The 15,612-nt window shown below is 45.4% G+C and overlaps 1 protein-coding gene across 4 annotated transcripts in view; it reads right to left on the bottom strand.

Moving 5' to 3' along the window:
- The window catches only part of STON2 (stonin 2), a 126,921-nt gene extending 120,901 nt beyond the window's left edge, over window positions 1-6,020 (bottom strand). For 2 of the 4 annotated variants that reach the window (XM_074327085.1, XM_074327087.1), the window contains exon 1: window positions 5,842-6,019. The gene's annotated coding sequence lies outside the window, so the exon portion shown is untranslated. Of the gene's footprint in view, window positions 1-2,977; window positions 3,157-5,841 lie in introns of those variants that run through there. The other 2 variants (XM_074327088.1, XM_019731112.2) reach the window with 2 other exon arrangements.
- Window positions 6,021-15,612: the final 9,592 nt, after the last annotated feature.

Genomic DNA, 15,612 nt, shown 5'->3' with positions numbered 1-15,612 from the left:
CCATAAGAAAATCCAAGGGACTTTGAGTTTTCAATCCTGCCCTTCTATTATCTATCTTCAGAATTTTGGCCAACTTTTCCCAAGTTATTGCATTTCAGAAAGACAGCAATAGCACTAGAAACCTGTCTCCTGAAATTTGTAGAGATGTGAAAAAAATATATGATAGCATTAATTCAATATAAATTCAAATTCAATTAATTCAATATATATGATAGCATTAATTCAATAGTATCCAGAGAGGATACTATTTATCTAGTGATTTGATATGTATATTTCATAAATATCAAATTGCTGTATAAATGCTATGGAATTGTAACACTTTCTAACAAATACGAGTATATTCAGCATTTTTAATCCCTCCTGGCTCTCACTCATGTCTAAGGTTTTATCTGCTGCATCTTTGAAACTTTAGACCATGTTTCCTGGAGACCTGAGATTGAGAATTGACCAAGGGAATGTAGCACTAAGGCTCAGCCTGCAGGAGGAAGGGAAAAGTCATGCAAAATTATCCAGAAAGCGAAACAGACAGATCGGATCAATGCAGTTGGCCTCAGGACAGAGGTTCTGGCTCTAAGCTTTCTCGTCCACCTCTGGCAGTAAGCAGAATGCTAGGGAATTCTCCTGTCTCAAAGAGCACACCTTGACGGTGCCATTTGTTTCTGTCAAATCTCAGTCAAGAAAAGGGTCCTTTCGAATTTCACTCACTTTGTTTTATAGCTTGGGCCCACCAAGACATTTCTTATTTTATACAAATTCAATATGTATAGAATTTCTAGTATACAAGGTTTGACAATTAGAGAACTTGTTGCGACGATGTTACTAAACTTTTTTGATATCAGAGGGATTATTCACTATGAATTTGTACCAACTGGATAAACAGTTAACCAAGTTTACTATTTGGAAGTGCTGAAAAGGCTGCGTGAAAAAGTTAGATGAAAATGACCTGAACTTTTCACCAACAATTCATGGCTCTTGCATCATGACAACGCACCAGATCACATGGCATTGTCTGTGAGGGAGTTTTTAGCCAGTAAACAAATAACTATATTGGAACGCCCTCCCTCCTCACCTGACCTGGCCCCCAATGACTTCCTTCTTTACCCGAAGATAAAGGAAATATTGAAAGGAAGGCATTTTGATGACATTCAGGACATCAAGGATAATACGACAACAGCTGTGATGGCCATTCCAGAAAAAGAGTTCCAAAACTGCTTTGAAGGGTGGACTAGGCACTGGCATCGGTGCATAGCTTCCCAAGGGGAGTACTTTGAAGGTGACCATAGTGATATTCAGCAATGAGGTATGCAGCACTTTTTCTAGGATGTGTTCACAAACTTAATTGTCAGATCTCGTATTCTATCCACACCCCAATAAACCAATTTACACTCATCCCACCTTGAAACAAATATTTTAACCTGCTAGCCAACATTCAAAATGTTGACCATAAAAGTATTTCATGCAGTCACATGGTGTCTGCTGGGCAGGCATATTGCTGATTAACTGGACCCTGATAGAGTTCAAACTTCTGCCACATCCAGGATTGAGAAAAATACAGTATAAAGAAATCCTCACTATGCTTTATTTCTTGTGTCATGGTGTACACACCAACATGTTTTCTCCTTAACATCCGTTTTTGGAATGCTGTCTCATTTCAGGAGTGGTGAGTCACAGCTAAGGGAATTGTTGTGACTTGCTCCACCCACTGGTATAAGCCAAACCATGGATGATCTTGCTTTCTCCTGGGGTTATCATGCAGGGGGTTGATCACAATTTGCATGACCACATGGTACAGATGTGTACTCATGAAGGTGACCGCCAGTGAAGCGAGAAATTTCTTGGTCTGCCTATTTTAAAATTCAGCCAAATGTCTATCCAGTGGGCAAACCCAGTTCCAGAAGAAATTAAAACTGGGACGACAAGAAATGTGATGGATCAGGCTTGGAACACACTGACAGGATTGAAAGGTCTGGAGCCAGGCAAAAGGGTGTGTGCTCAGTGACAGGACGGCGAGTCAGGACAGAGTGACGAAGTGAGGGAATAAAAGCAGCACTTGTACTCTTCTTGTACTCAAATTCTGTGAACTCAAGTTTTCATTTCCTCACTATGAGCACTGCATCTGCAATTTAATATAAACCGAGAGACTCAGTCACTCTTACAGACCCCACTGCTCATGGCTGGAGTTGGTCTCCAGCAAATCTGCCACATGGAGCATGCTGAGACCTTCCAGACTTTTTCCTCTTTCCATTAGGCCCTTCTATTCAGATCTTTCCCTCAATCATGTCTTAACCTCTCCTTTGAGTTCAGTGGTTTTCAAAGTGTGGTCTTTGGACCAGCAGCACCAGCATCACCTGAGCAATTGTCAGAAAAGCTCATTCCCAGGCACACCACAGACCCACTGATCCAGGAACTCTGGGGGAGGAAGCCCAGAAATCTGTGTTTTCTCAAGCCCTCCAGGTGATGCTGAGGCACACTACAGTTTGAGAACTGCTGCTTTAGATATTATAAAATAATGACTCTCAGATGAGAGAGCATGTGCATTTTAGGAGAGGACTTGTAAAGAAGACAAGCCACTCAAGTGCCAAATGAATCATTTTCTAGTATTGGAATCTCAAGTCATGTGACAGATAGTGAGAGATTTGAGGCTGCTGTGTTAGTTCAGGCCCTCACCATCTCTTGCCTTTGGTCCCATACATTTCAATCTCCCCTCGTCACCACGTCACCACGAGAGATGTATACTCAGCCTGAAAATCTGATTGTGTTAAACTCTAACTTAAAACCCTTCAGTGGCTGCTCCCTGCCCACAGGATAAAGTCTCATCCCCCTGACACATAATGTAGCCCTTAATCATCTGCCTCTGGGCCACTTCTCTGGCTTTGTTTCCTTCTGTGCTTCCCCTCCTACTTGGCCAGACCTCACTGTCTGCAGGAGGTTTATACTTTCCCACACTATTGACATCACGTTTGGCCCTGTGACTTACCTTGGCCAATAGCATAAGAGCGGAAGTGTTGTCTATTTCTGAGAAGACATTAAGAGCCGTATTTGTTCTGTCATGTTTTCTTTCTTCCCTTTCCCCAGAATGAGATCAGTATTGTCCCAGAAAGAAGCTGTTTTTAAAGCCTCAGTGGGTCCCAGAGTGAAAACAGATGAGAGGTAGAAACACAACTGACCTACAATGGACATGCAGCATAAGTGAAAAATAAACCTGTGCTGTTGTAAGTCACTGAGAGTTGGGGTTTATTTGTTAGTTAGCCTAAAATGATAATTAGAGCACTTTTGATCTCCCATATTCTTTTTGTCTGGAATGTCTTCTCTCCTCTGCTCTACCCTTTCTTCCAATCCCACCTCACTCTTATCTGCACAAAAGACTGGCTCATCATGCTACACTCAGTTCAGGTGTTAACCCCTTCATCAAGTCTTTTTTTTCTTTCCCAGATATAACCGATCATTCACCTTTAGGCTCTCCTCTGGATGCTACAGACCTGTAACTCTGCCCCTGGAATTATGCTAGGGTCTTTCCATCCATTAGCATCCTTAGAAAAACTCCTCTTAAAAAAAAAAAAAATTGGGGGCCGCCTGGTGGCTGAGGTGTTTGGAGCGCCCTGCTCCTAACACCGAGGTCACGTGAGTGGCCGGCAGCGGGCAGAGGGCTGCGGTGAGCTACCCACCGACGCAGGAGGGGGGGAAGGGGGGGCAAGGGGGAATTGAGTCTTCATTTTACAGAATGGGAGACTTTGGCTCAGAAAAGCAAACTTGTCCAGGTTTCCCAGCCATCAGCCACTGAGATAGATTTCTCACCAGGTGTGGGTCTGGCTCTGAACTGAGCAATCTTTTCCTGCCCCCCACCCCACACACACACCAGCAGCAAGCTTTCAGATCCTCCCACTCTAGTAGTAGAGAGAGTATATGTCTCCTCATCAACAACTGAAAGTATCTAATTAATTTGACACTTGAAAGATTTGCATCTGGAAGTGGGCTTCCTACACCCTGAGAAGATGATCACTTTCTTTAAGAGGATGTATTTATTTTTAAGGCTCAAGGGAATGGCCCTGGAAACCCTAAGATAACTGGGGCATTTTGTTTGTGCCTTCCACCCCCACCCCCAAGCTATGGGGTAGTGTGCTGTGATAAGACAAGCAGATGCTCACTGGGATTGCCCTAAAGAACCTTTGGGAAGGTCCTTTGGGTTTGTCACAGGGTAGGAGGCTAAGCTGCAGAAGGTTCAGAATTCCAAACAAGTCTGCTACATATTGATATTTTAGGTTTTAAAAAGAAAAAAGAATGGCGCCAAATGTTTGACTTTTCAGATTAAACAAGAAAAGGAAAATGACACAGAGGCAAAGAACTGAACCAGACTGTCCAGGTCAGACATGGGAACAACTAAAGTGTTAACCGCAATTTTAGGTTTCTAGAGATGCCGGCATTTTATAGTGTGGTTAGACTTTCTCCCCACATCCCCACCCCACCCCCTCGCACACCCCTCCCCCACTCCTCTCCCTCTTTTTAAACTATAGAGGGGTAGAAAGTACAAGAAACTTCATATCCCCCCCGCCCCAATTCAGCCATAGTAATGAAAGAGAAGCATTCAACCAAATACCATGATATTCTCTTCACACAACAGTCATATCAATGTTTTCAGGGATTACAAAGGTTTTCTAAGATACTAGCTGGAATCCATTTATTTGTCACCATTCCAGTGGAGCACCTTTTTATCCCCTCTAGGGATACATTACCTTTAAATGATACCATCAGTAACATTAATAGCATGTTTTCCCCTTCCAGTGTAGAAAGCTATTCAGAGCACCTCCAGTTGGTTGCTGGGCCAGTTTGGACACGTCTGATTTATTCTTTAAAAGACCATCCACTCCGTACAGGAAATAATAAAAGCCAGCATTTATTGAGTACTTAGCGCTGTGCTGGGTGTTTTTCAGGCATTGCCTCATTTAATCCTCAAAACAACGCTGTCAGGTGGGTGCAATCATTATTGCCACTTACAGATTAGAAGAGTGGGGCACAGAGAGCATGAAGGGGTCGACCCCCCTAAGAGAAAGAGAGAGAGAGGCAGGGGCCAGTAGCTGCCCAAGACCACGGTTAATGATTCACTCAGAGCCCTCAGGCAACTGCTTTCAGTAAGGGCTGCCGCTCTTTCTCTTTCTCTCTTCCTCTCTCTCCCTCCCTCCCTGCCCCCCCCTCACATACACACACACACACACACACACACACACACACACACACACACCACTTCAACTCTTCATCCCAGCGAGAGGCGGGTGTCCGGCAAATTGCTTGGCAACAGGCGGGAGAAACTCCATCCAAACCCGGGGTCCGCCGGGTCCAGGACGCTTCTGGGCGCTGTCCAGCGGGCAGCGTGCCTGAGAGGCCTGGCTGGGGTCCTGTCTCCCGACACCCCGAAGGTGGGGAGGAACGCCAAGACCGGGATTTCAGCGTGGGTGGGTGGGTGGGGGAGAGGCACGGTCCCCAAGGACACCTGTTGTCGCCTCCCCACTCAGGCCAATGAAGACGTACTGAGGACCCAGATCTTGAGGAAGACACGCGTTGGCAAACGGTGTCTGAGTAGGGGTGCGGGGGTCGCAGGTGTCTTCTCCTCTCACCCCCGCCGCCTTAGACGGATTCACCTCCCCCCCCTCCCACTCCTGTACACCCGCGGCGTTTGGAACTGTCGCGCCTCCCTGGGACTCTGGCAGAAGCAGGCGCTGGGGCACGAGGGGATCGGGCAGCACCCGCGGCGCTAGGACCTCGCGGCCGGCCGGCCCCCAGCCCGCTCCACCTGAGGGGCCCCTCTCGCGCCCGCACGCTCGCCCTCCCTCTGCGGAGCGCGGTTACCTGTGACGCCGCCCGCAGGGACCCAAGTATCAACCGAAAGGTAGCCGCGGCAGAGCCGGCTGGGCTGGCGCCGGGCTCCCCCCTTCCACCCCGGCCGCACTGGTCTCGCTGCGCTCCCTCCGGGTCGCAGCGCCGCCGCCGGCTCCCGACTCCGGGCTCGCTCCGCGCCCGCCGGCTCCGGGAGCCGCTCCCGCAGCTCCTGATTGGCCGCAGCTCGCGCCCGAGCCGCGCCCTGATTGGGCAGCCGAGAACCGGGGCGGTGGGACGGGCCCAGAGCCGCTGGGACCTACTCCCCGCGCCCCCGGCGTTGCAGCCTCACATCCCGGCTGCACCCCGTGACCCTGCTCCAGATGCTGACCCTCTGCGCCCAGTGGGGCCGGTAGTCCGAGCACGGGGCAGAGAGGAAAGCATCGCTGCGAGTAGCATTGAGGTGGCGGGGAGTGGGCATCGCCTTGGAGTCTCTTCCATACCCCGTGCCACAGCTGGATGGTGGGTATCAATTGCTCCTTCGGCCTCACGCCTACTTGGGGTTTTGAATACCTGTTCATTTTGATACTTCTACTATAAGAAGGGCGTAAGGCGCAGGGCAGTGGCTTGTAAACAGTGGGGGCTAAATTGGGTTTGTGGACTCAGATTGGACTTTACACACAATCTCTATGTAGTTCAACTTGAGCTCGCAAAGGGGAAGTGGCTTGTCCAAGGTCGTTATCACGTTAGGACTTAATCATGTTAACAGATTTTTAAGAATGAGAAAGATGGTGAGATCTTCATTTACAAGGAATTTATACCTAGCTAGGAAAATGAGACTGATTAATAATAACAGTATAATAACCCTAACGTTTCCATGGTGCATAGTATTTGCTGGGCACTTTTCCAAGTGCTTTACGTATATTAATTCAGAAACACAGGAAACCGCTTTCATAAGGATGCCTATATGTGCTGTGAAATGTATGGACAAGTGACATCAGTTCTAACTACAGACAGACTTTCGTCAGGAGGACAGACTCAGTCACTCCATACTGCGGTAAAGAGACACAAGTTAGAATAGAGAGAGAGATTGTTGGAAATTAAAATTGTTCACATCTTCCTTTTCTTCTTCCATAGTCTTTAGTCCTTCCAACATTTTCTCCCACCTGCACTGAACCTTTCTAAAGAATAAAAACAACCACTAGAAATCAAAGTGTCACCAGAACTTTGTTCCACCACTCATAAAAGGACCCCCCTCTAAATACTCAGACAATGAGTAGAAATAAGTAGCACAGTTTATATTTTAGGACCTTTGACTTTGGTTGCACTAATGTCTTGAAAGCAAGTATGTAACTATTTTCCTATCGGTATTCCCCCCTAATTCTATTCTATGTTGACAGAACCCGTTAGTGACAAATTTAGCTTGGTAGAGAACTAAAGACCCCAGTGAAAAGCAGCTTGAGCCACTTTGAACGGTCTGATTATTGCCCTAGAGTGAGCTTAAAGTCATTTACTTTGAGAAGCCCAAGACCCTAGAAGGAAATTAACTCAGATTCCTCCAGTTTATATCAATGGGCAAACAATTGATTCACTTTATATTGGAAAGATGGGAAGGGCATGGGTGGAGCCTCACCTGGTGGCACACATACTGGCTGAGGATGGTTCTTTCACCAGCATCCCTCTCCAAGCATCAGAAGTGCATGGAGACATCAGCCCATCATTCCAGTTACACATGTTCCATAACTGTGGCTTTTGCCAATGCAGACGTTCCATTAGGATCGGTTGCACTATCACTCCAAAGAAGAAAGGGTATTTCAGCCAGAAAACTAGGTTGACCCAGGATGATTTCTTAAATTGATCAACCCCGGGTCACAGCACACTAAACTCGGCCCTCTGGAAGGATGATAAGGGAAAGAATCTGAATCCTACAACATCCACTCTGGAGTCTTCTTATGGGCAGGAACTATTAATGCATCCATCTAGCTATGCACTGTCTCACCTAGCAAAGCTTTGCTTCATTCTGCCAACTGCATCACATTTCTCCTCCGGGGACTCCTACTTAGCACTCAAAGCTCAACTGAAATAGCCCCTCTATGAGGCCTTCACTAGCTCTCCCAGGAAAAGGTAGTGATGCACTTATCCATGCAATATCCTCATGACAACACTCAAAAGCAACAGCATGCTAGTGGAAGGTTTAAATGGCCATCCCTCAGGCCTGCGGCTTAGTAAATACAACATAGTAGGTACTCAATTAAACTTGAATGATTGACTAAAATCCCTAATAGGGTGGCATGAAGGAGACTGGAGCCAAGCCTCTATCCTGGTCACAAGGGCATCTTCCAGTACCAGGCTGGATGGACATTTGATGTGGGTCAAAAAGATCATCCATCCACTCCAACTGTGAATAGATGGTTTCTGTATGTCATTTTCTGTCAGGTAAAGAGAAGAATAAGCTCTCAAACATACACAAGATGAAACTGTGCAGCTGATTTAGCAAACAGTTTGGCACTTCTCCGAACAGTTAAACATAGAGACACCATATGACCCAGTAACTTCACTCCTAAGTATATGCTCAGTAGAATTAAAAACATATGCCCCCACAAAAACTTGTACATGAATGTTCATAGTAACATTTTTCACAATAGCTGAAAAATGCAAATGACCCAAAGGTCCATCCACTGATGAATGGATAAATAAAATGTGGTACATCCATACAATGGAATCTTATTCAGCAATAAAAAGGAATGAATACTCATAACATGCTGTCCTATGGATGAACCTTGGAAACATCATGCTAAGTGAAAGGAACAAAGCCAGAAACAAAACGCCACATAAGGTATGATTGATTCCATTTAGATGAAATATACAGAACAGTTAAATGCACAGACATAGAAAGCAGATTATTTGTGCCAGGGGATGGGTGAGGGGAAAATGGGCAGTGACTGCTTAATAGACACAGGGTTTTCTTTTGGGTCATGAAAATGTTCTGGAATTAGATTGTGGTCATGGTTGCACAATTTTATGACTATGCTAAAAACCACTGAATTGTGGGGGTAGGGGGAAGTACACAGCATTCTGACAGTGTGGAAACCTTCATTGAAGGACATGTTAGTTAAATCCTAAAATGTAACAGCTAAAACTATAGAAGTGTGGAGGAACAGAAAAACCTATTTAAAAAACAACAACAAAAAACAGTTCAGAGTTGGCTTGTCCCCCTCATACTCCCACCTTCAGCAACCCAGAGGGGATTTGCTCCTTCCATTTGCATTGTCCATCTGAACAGTCCATGATGATGGAAATGTTCTTTACCCGAAAGATTCATTATGCAAGCCACTAGACAGGTGTGGCTATTAGACATTTGAAGTGTGGTTCATACAACTGAAGAACAGAATTTTAAACTGTCTGTAAATTTAAATAGCCACATCTGACCAGTGGCTACTCTACTGACAGTGTAGTTTTTGCTGGTTTACAGGGCTAAAGCCATCTTAAGTGGCAGCTTGAAAAAATACTGGAGGATATGAGAACGGGGGTGTCTACATCTTTATACCCCATAGCCCAGTTCAACCCTGAATCCACTAGAAATTCTTCAAAAAGATCTCACTGCTCCCACCCTTCTCTGTGCTATGAACTCTTAATGAACTTCAGTCAATAATCCAGTGTTTAATTTTGTCTTTATGGCAAGGTGCTTCCATTCCACAAACAGTCGTGGACCTAGCACTTTGTAGAATTCTGGGAAGAGGAAAGATTGTACACAATATCTGCCAAATTCCAAAGGGTTGGTCTTGACAAGGCTGAGAAGAAGAAGGGGCAAGAGAAATCCCTTACAAGGACCTGGCTCCTTTTTTTCTTCCCTCCAACAGCCCCCTCACACACATACACGTACGCATCCAAGTGGGAAATCTTGCTATTAAGATGCCGAAGTGATACTGAAGCACCTTTATTTAGATTTCCTGTTTCCAACTCAAGCCTCATAACGTCCTTAACTCCTTCAATACACCTTCCAGTTCATGTTGGTCTTTCCCTTCTAGGAACACTCATTGAACTTGAAATCGATAGAAAGTAATGACTTTTTAAGTGTTCTTCTGTAGTGTGGTGTTCCCACAGCAAGATTCATTTATTGTAAAATGACTATTTTGTGCCAGGGACTGTGGATAAAAAGAAAGAAAGGGTCACGAGCAGCTCAGAGCCTACTGAGGAGGCACACAAAGAAATTGTTCTGCAGAGTCTGGCTTCGATGTGGAGGCAGTTTCACTGACAGCACAGAGCAAGGAGCAGCTGAGTGCACACAGCAGACATTCTTTAGTCTCTGCTGGTACTCAGGGCAGTCACCCATCCACTGCATGGGGTGGTCACACCTATTTCCTCCCAGGGCTTCCCAGCCCATTGCGCGACAATGCCAACAGGCCCTTCTGGTTGATGTCTGTCTTCTCTTTCCTCTGACCACTGTGGTGATACCGTCCTCTCTCTTTTGAATTGTCAGCTATGTAGACGAAGGATGGACATTCCTTGTGTGAATGACACTACTCTCCTCCCTTGTCTTCCCCACTGGTGGTGGTGGTGGTGTGTGGCGGGCAGGGGTGCAGTCAACATCGAAAGAATTCTAGGAATGCAGTGATTAGAACCTAGACAGTTCAAGAGAAGACCTGGTGGGAAGGTGTGCCATTCTAGGTTGCTGTGAGATTCAAATGAAATTATGGACCTGAGACTCTTTTTGCAATCTACACAGTTATACACAGAAATTAGTTATTTTTATTCATCTCATTTGACAGGTAAGAAAACTAAAAAGGAGGAAAGTGAAATGACCTCCCAAGATAAAGAGGCACCATGGGAGTGTTGGTGGGAGGGAGAACTCTGATTTCAGGCAGCTTGGGGTGGATACCCAGCTCTGCCACCTCCTAGCTGTGTGACCCTGGGCTGGTTTCTGAGCCACAGTTCCATATTTATAAAGTGGGGATAATAATACACCTACTTCAGAGGTCTTGGTGAGCCCTGAATGAGGAGATGCCCACGAAGACCTTAGCACTGTGGCTGGCACGTACATAGCACATACTTGATAAATAAATATTCGCTATGACTAGAATTTTACTACACAGGTATTTGTAGCAGAGGTGCAAGTAAGCTGGGTCTCAGCCCTTCTCTGCACTAGAAATGAATAAGAAAACATTTTCAAAGTGAGATTGCAAAAAGCGGCAGTGATACTCATATGTTTGAGTATCTGGCATTTGAGAAACAATATAGCCGCCAGGTAAGAACCCAGACTTAGGAGCCAGGCGGCCTGGGTTTGAAACCTGGTCCAGTCACTTAATAGTTGTAAGACCCTTGGCAGATTAGTTAGCCTCTGTGTGCCTCAGCTTCTTCATCTCTAAAATGGGTTCTTGTGAGGAATGAATGAGTTAATGTACAGAAAGTGTTCAGGACAGTGCCTGGCAGATGGTGTTAGGAATTATTAGATACTAATAATGTTATTATTTGAAGTCATTTAAAATTAAAAATAAACTTGTTCTTTAAAATCCCAGTTGGCTTTTGTTTCAAGGGGCCTGCGTCTTACAGATTGGGGGTGGGGTGGGGAGAAGAGGACAAATATACACGTCTCTGTGATGTCACCTGCAATGTTCCCTTTGCCTGAAATCCCTCCTTTTTGACCCACAGGACCACCACATGTTCTCCACTCCCGTGGGCCAAGGTCCCTTCTCTCAGGCTCCCGTCTCTCTGACAGGACCCTTCTCTCTCTTCTTTGCTCGTCTGTGTATTTCCTGACATCCTCAATAAGTGTTTCGTCGGTGGAAAAGTGGAAGAGAGTAAGGGAGATGATTTTAACTCTCCTATGGTAGCTACAGACCGTAGCTCATAGTGGATACAGAACAGTATCCACTAAATACAGAACGGTGGCTCATAGTAGAACTAACATCCTCCCTCTCAGGGGATAAAGGGATGGGAGGAGGACTTAGGGAGATGGTACTTCTCAACACCAGGAGGAAAAAACACAAAGAATAACCATCCAATCTTTAACTTGAATGAGCTCCAGCCCATGGCCGTATCCTCCTGGGCTGGGGAGAAGCTCTGGTAGAATGAACCAGAATGGGCTGTGGACCCAGGACAGTCTCTGTCTGAATCCCACTTCTGTTATTCAACAGTTACTTGGCCTGTGAACCAAACATCTCTGAGCCTATCTTCTCACCTGTAAGCTGAGGGTAATACCAGCCTGAAGGGGCAATTTTGATGATGAAATGAGACAATCGTACCAAGCCTGGCACTGAGAAAATGCTCAGTTGATGTTTGTTAAGGGACAGAACAAGGCTTTAAAGAAACAGCACTGCTGTTGGAGGAAGCTGTGCTATCCTTGACAGCACAGCACTGCTCAAGGTTGTCCACGGCTTGTCAGCATCAGCGTACCACTCCCCACATTGGCACAGAGGCCATCACACAGCTTCTCAGACTCTCAATCTGAGGTTAATCTGCAATCAAGACGCCCAGGCAGGCGGGCGGGGATTTGGCAAACCCCCTCCCCCCAACCCTACTCCTCTCCAGCTGGCACAGAAACGCTCCACGTTTGCAGCTTCCATGGCAATTACAAGAGCCTACTCCCTTTTATTGTTTTTCTTTTCCTAATGATGGAGCAATCACATGATTTCAACAGGAAAAACAACTCTGGAATTGGAGACCATCTGGGTTGAGCCAGGACTTTTTGGTCCCTGTGTCTGAGCCCCTAGAGAGAAAAGACATGCGATGCTGGCAGGATGAGGGATGAGCTGGACAAGGAGCATGGCCAGCACATGCTCAGACCAGGCTGGCCAACTGAGCGGTCTGTGTTTCAGGATTAAAAACAGTACAGTTCTAACAAACCGGGGCTCAGGACCAGGCACTTTACAGGCTTCGTTGAGCTTCATCATCGCAACAATCCGAGGGGAGTGTTTATTATTTCATTATATACCCGTGAGGAGAATGAGGCTCGCAGAGGTACAGGGGACTCTTGGGGCTTTGCTAGCATTCCACCCTTTTTGCAAGCCCCCAGAGCTTGTGTGTTTATCTCCTAGCCCTGGGTACAGCAATGCTTCCAAACTCTAAAGTGCACACAGATCTCCTGGGTTCCTGTGGAAATGCAGATTCTGATTCACTAGGCCAGGGTGGGCCTGAGACTCTGCCTTTCTAACAAACCTCCAGTACATGCTGCAGCTCCAGGGACTTCAGTTGCAAGGGTGAGAGACCAGTGGTCTTGACCTTGGCTGCATGGTGGACTCCCCTGGAAGCTTTCAAAATGTTGACACCTAGGCCCCATTTAGAGATTCTGATTTTGTAGGTCTGGGGTGGTGCAGACCCCCCCCCCCCCCCCATCCTATGCTCCCTGCACAGGACTTCTACAGCTCCCCAGTGACTTAATGTGCCACTAGGGCTAACCGCACTTCTGGAGGGAGCCAATATCTGCAGGCTCCTGAGGACATGGGGTCACCCTGCACTTCCCTTTCCCAGCTGTAGAGGCATCAATGGCTGGGCTTTGAGGTCACCCTTGAAGAGGCCTCTCTCAGCAAACTCCCAGCCTAAGAAGAGGCCAGAGCCACCACCTGTTTCCTTGAAATAGTTCACAGCTGTGCTGGGTGACCTCACCACTCTGGCTCCGCTGCCGCCAAGCTGTGATCTGGACAGCCCTCTTCCCAGGTCATTTAGTCAAGTCGGCTTTGGGCGCCCCCGGGTGTCAGGGCAGTGGAGGGTGTAGAACTGCACACAGGAGGAGCTGCAGAGCAGGCTGGGGCTCCTGGGAAGGACTTGCCTCCTCGCCCCTGGCCCCACCCCGCCCCACCCCACCCCCACCCCATAGGCTGCCCCAGGGCTGCAGGCTGGGCTGCGAGAGGACTGACAGCCTCCTTTCTCCTCCCTCCCAACACTTGGGAACTGATGGAATCACAAGTTCTCCTCCTCCTCCCTTTAAGTGATATACAAACAAACATTCAAGTATGTAAGTAAAAGGGAAAGGCCTCGCCTACTCTCCTTACACTTCCCAGAGGCAACCACAGGTAGCAGTGGGTTTCACATCCTTCCAGATCTTTTTCTATGCATAAGTGTGTATATTTACACACAAATATGTAATATTGTTTTATAAACAAAAATTGTTATGTAATATTATTGCAAACACTAACTTGGATGTCTTTTCCAAGTACTAGTTACCTACACTTATAAATTATTTTAGTGTGTCTCAAACTTGTCTGGAAATCAGAATCTTTTGGGTGCATTTTTTAAAACATAAAGAGTGACAGGTGTCACCCCAGACCTGCTGAATCAGAATTACTCAGAGAGGCCTGGGAAATTTTTATAACTTTATATTTTAAATAACTGTCTCGGGTAGGTTTAAAAAATAATAATACATTTAAAAATTGAGATATAATTGACATACGACATTATATTCCTTTTCAGTGTAGAACATCTCAGGTGGTTTTTATGGAAAATGTCTTGCTTTTCTAACAGTTACACTTGTCTGAGATGAGGATGTACCAGTTGTTTGTTAGCTAGTCCCCATTTAAGCTATTTCCAGCTGCTTTCTTCATGCTATAAATAATACTACAAAGAAGACACAGATTGTAAAGGATAGTTTGTGTGTGTTTTCACAAAGAAAAAACAAACAATTACGGAGAGGACAATTTTCAAGGAATGGAAGAACTAAGTCCCAGGCTAATCTAGAACTTCTTTTCCCGCTAAGAGTGTTCATATTTGAATCATGGAACCTCACTCATGGCAGGACAGAAACTGAAATCCTGCATCGTTAAGACTAGTACTGCCCAGCGGGAATATAATGTGAGTCACATACATCATTTAAAATTTTCAGTAGCCACATTCATTTTAATGTTTTATTTAAACTGATATATCAAAAGTATCATCTCAATATAATCAAGTAAAAATTATGAACGAAATATTTTACATCTCTTTTTTCATGTTAGGTCTTTGACAACTAGTGTGAATTTTACACTTTACACCTCACATCTGAATAGCCACATTTCAAGTATTCAATAGTCACATGGGGCAAATTGTATTGTATTGTACAGCACAAATATAGACCTTTTAATTTACTGGGGAGATACTTAGTGGGGACAAGGAACAAAATTGTGGAGCAGCTACAATCTACTTGACCCTGAAGAAGCACTTAACATCCATTATCCCATTATTGGGAACTGCTCACAAAGAAACTTGGAGAGAGGGAGGAAGTTTTTGCAGAGGATTAAAGTGAATGACAATGTATGTTAAAGACATTTTCTCATCAGAACAAATCTATGAGAAAGGCAGGATACGGTTTATTATGATGCCCGTTATTTCAACTTGAGGTTGATAATTTGCCAAGATCACACAGCCAACAAACACAGAGGCAGAACTGGAATCATGTCTTCAGATTCCAGGGCCTATGCTTTTCTTTTATCCCACAGATCTTCCCCAAGACAGTTATTCGAAGTCCATCCTTATATTAGTAGTGTAGGGAGAGCTGTCAACAAATTAACTGAATTATTAAAAATCACATCGTCAATCTAATCTAAATTGTGTGCCATTCCATAGACTTGTGGTTAAAAAACGTGCGCTACTGTCCCCTGGTGGACGATGGAGTTATTGCAAGCCGCTGGTAAATATGTTTTAGTTTAGCCTTCCTAGTTCATTCAATGAGTATGTAAAATATAACAACTATTCCATACAGATTCTTGAAATTAAAAACAAAAGTTGATTCCTCATACTGGGAAAGGTTTGGAATCACTGCAGTAGATTCTCCCGTCTCAGAATGTCAGAGGGACAGTCATAAACAGATCCTCATTGTAGGTTTTACTTCAGATA

This window comes from Rhinolophus sinicus, linkage group LG03, assembly GCF_036562045.2.
Source record: "Rhinolophus sinicus isolate RSC01 linkage group LG03, ASM3656204v1, whole genome shotgun sequence".
Lineage (NCBI taxonomy): Eukaryota > Metazoa > Chordata > Mammalia > Chiroptera > Rhinolophidae > Rhinolophus > Rhinolophus sinicus.
Note: the sequence above shows the minus strand (reverse complement) of the source record. Positions and strands in the feature narration are given on the sequence as shown.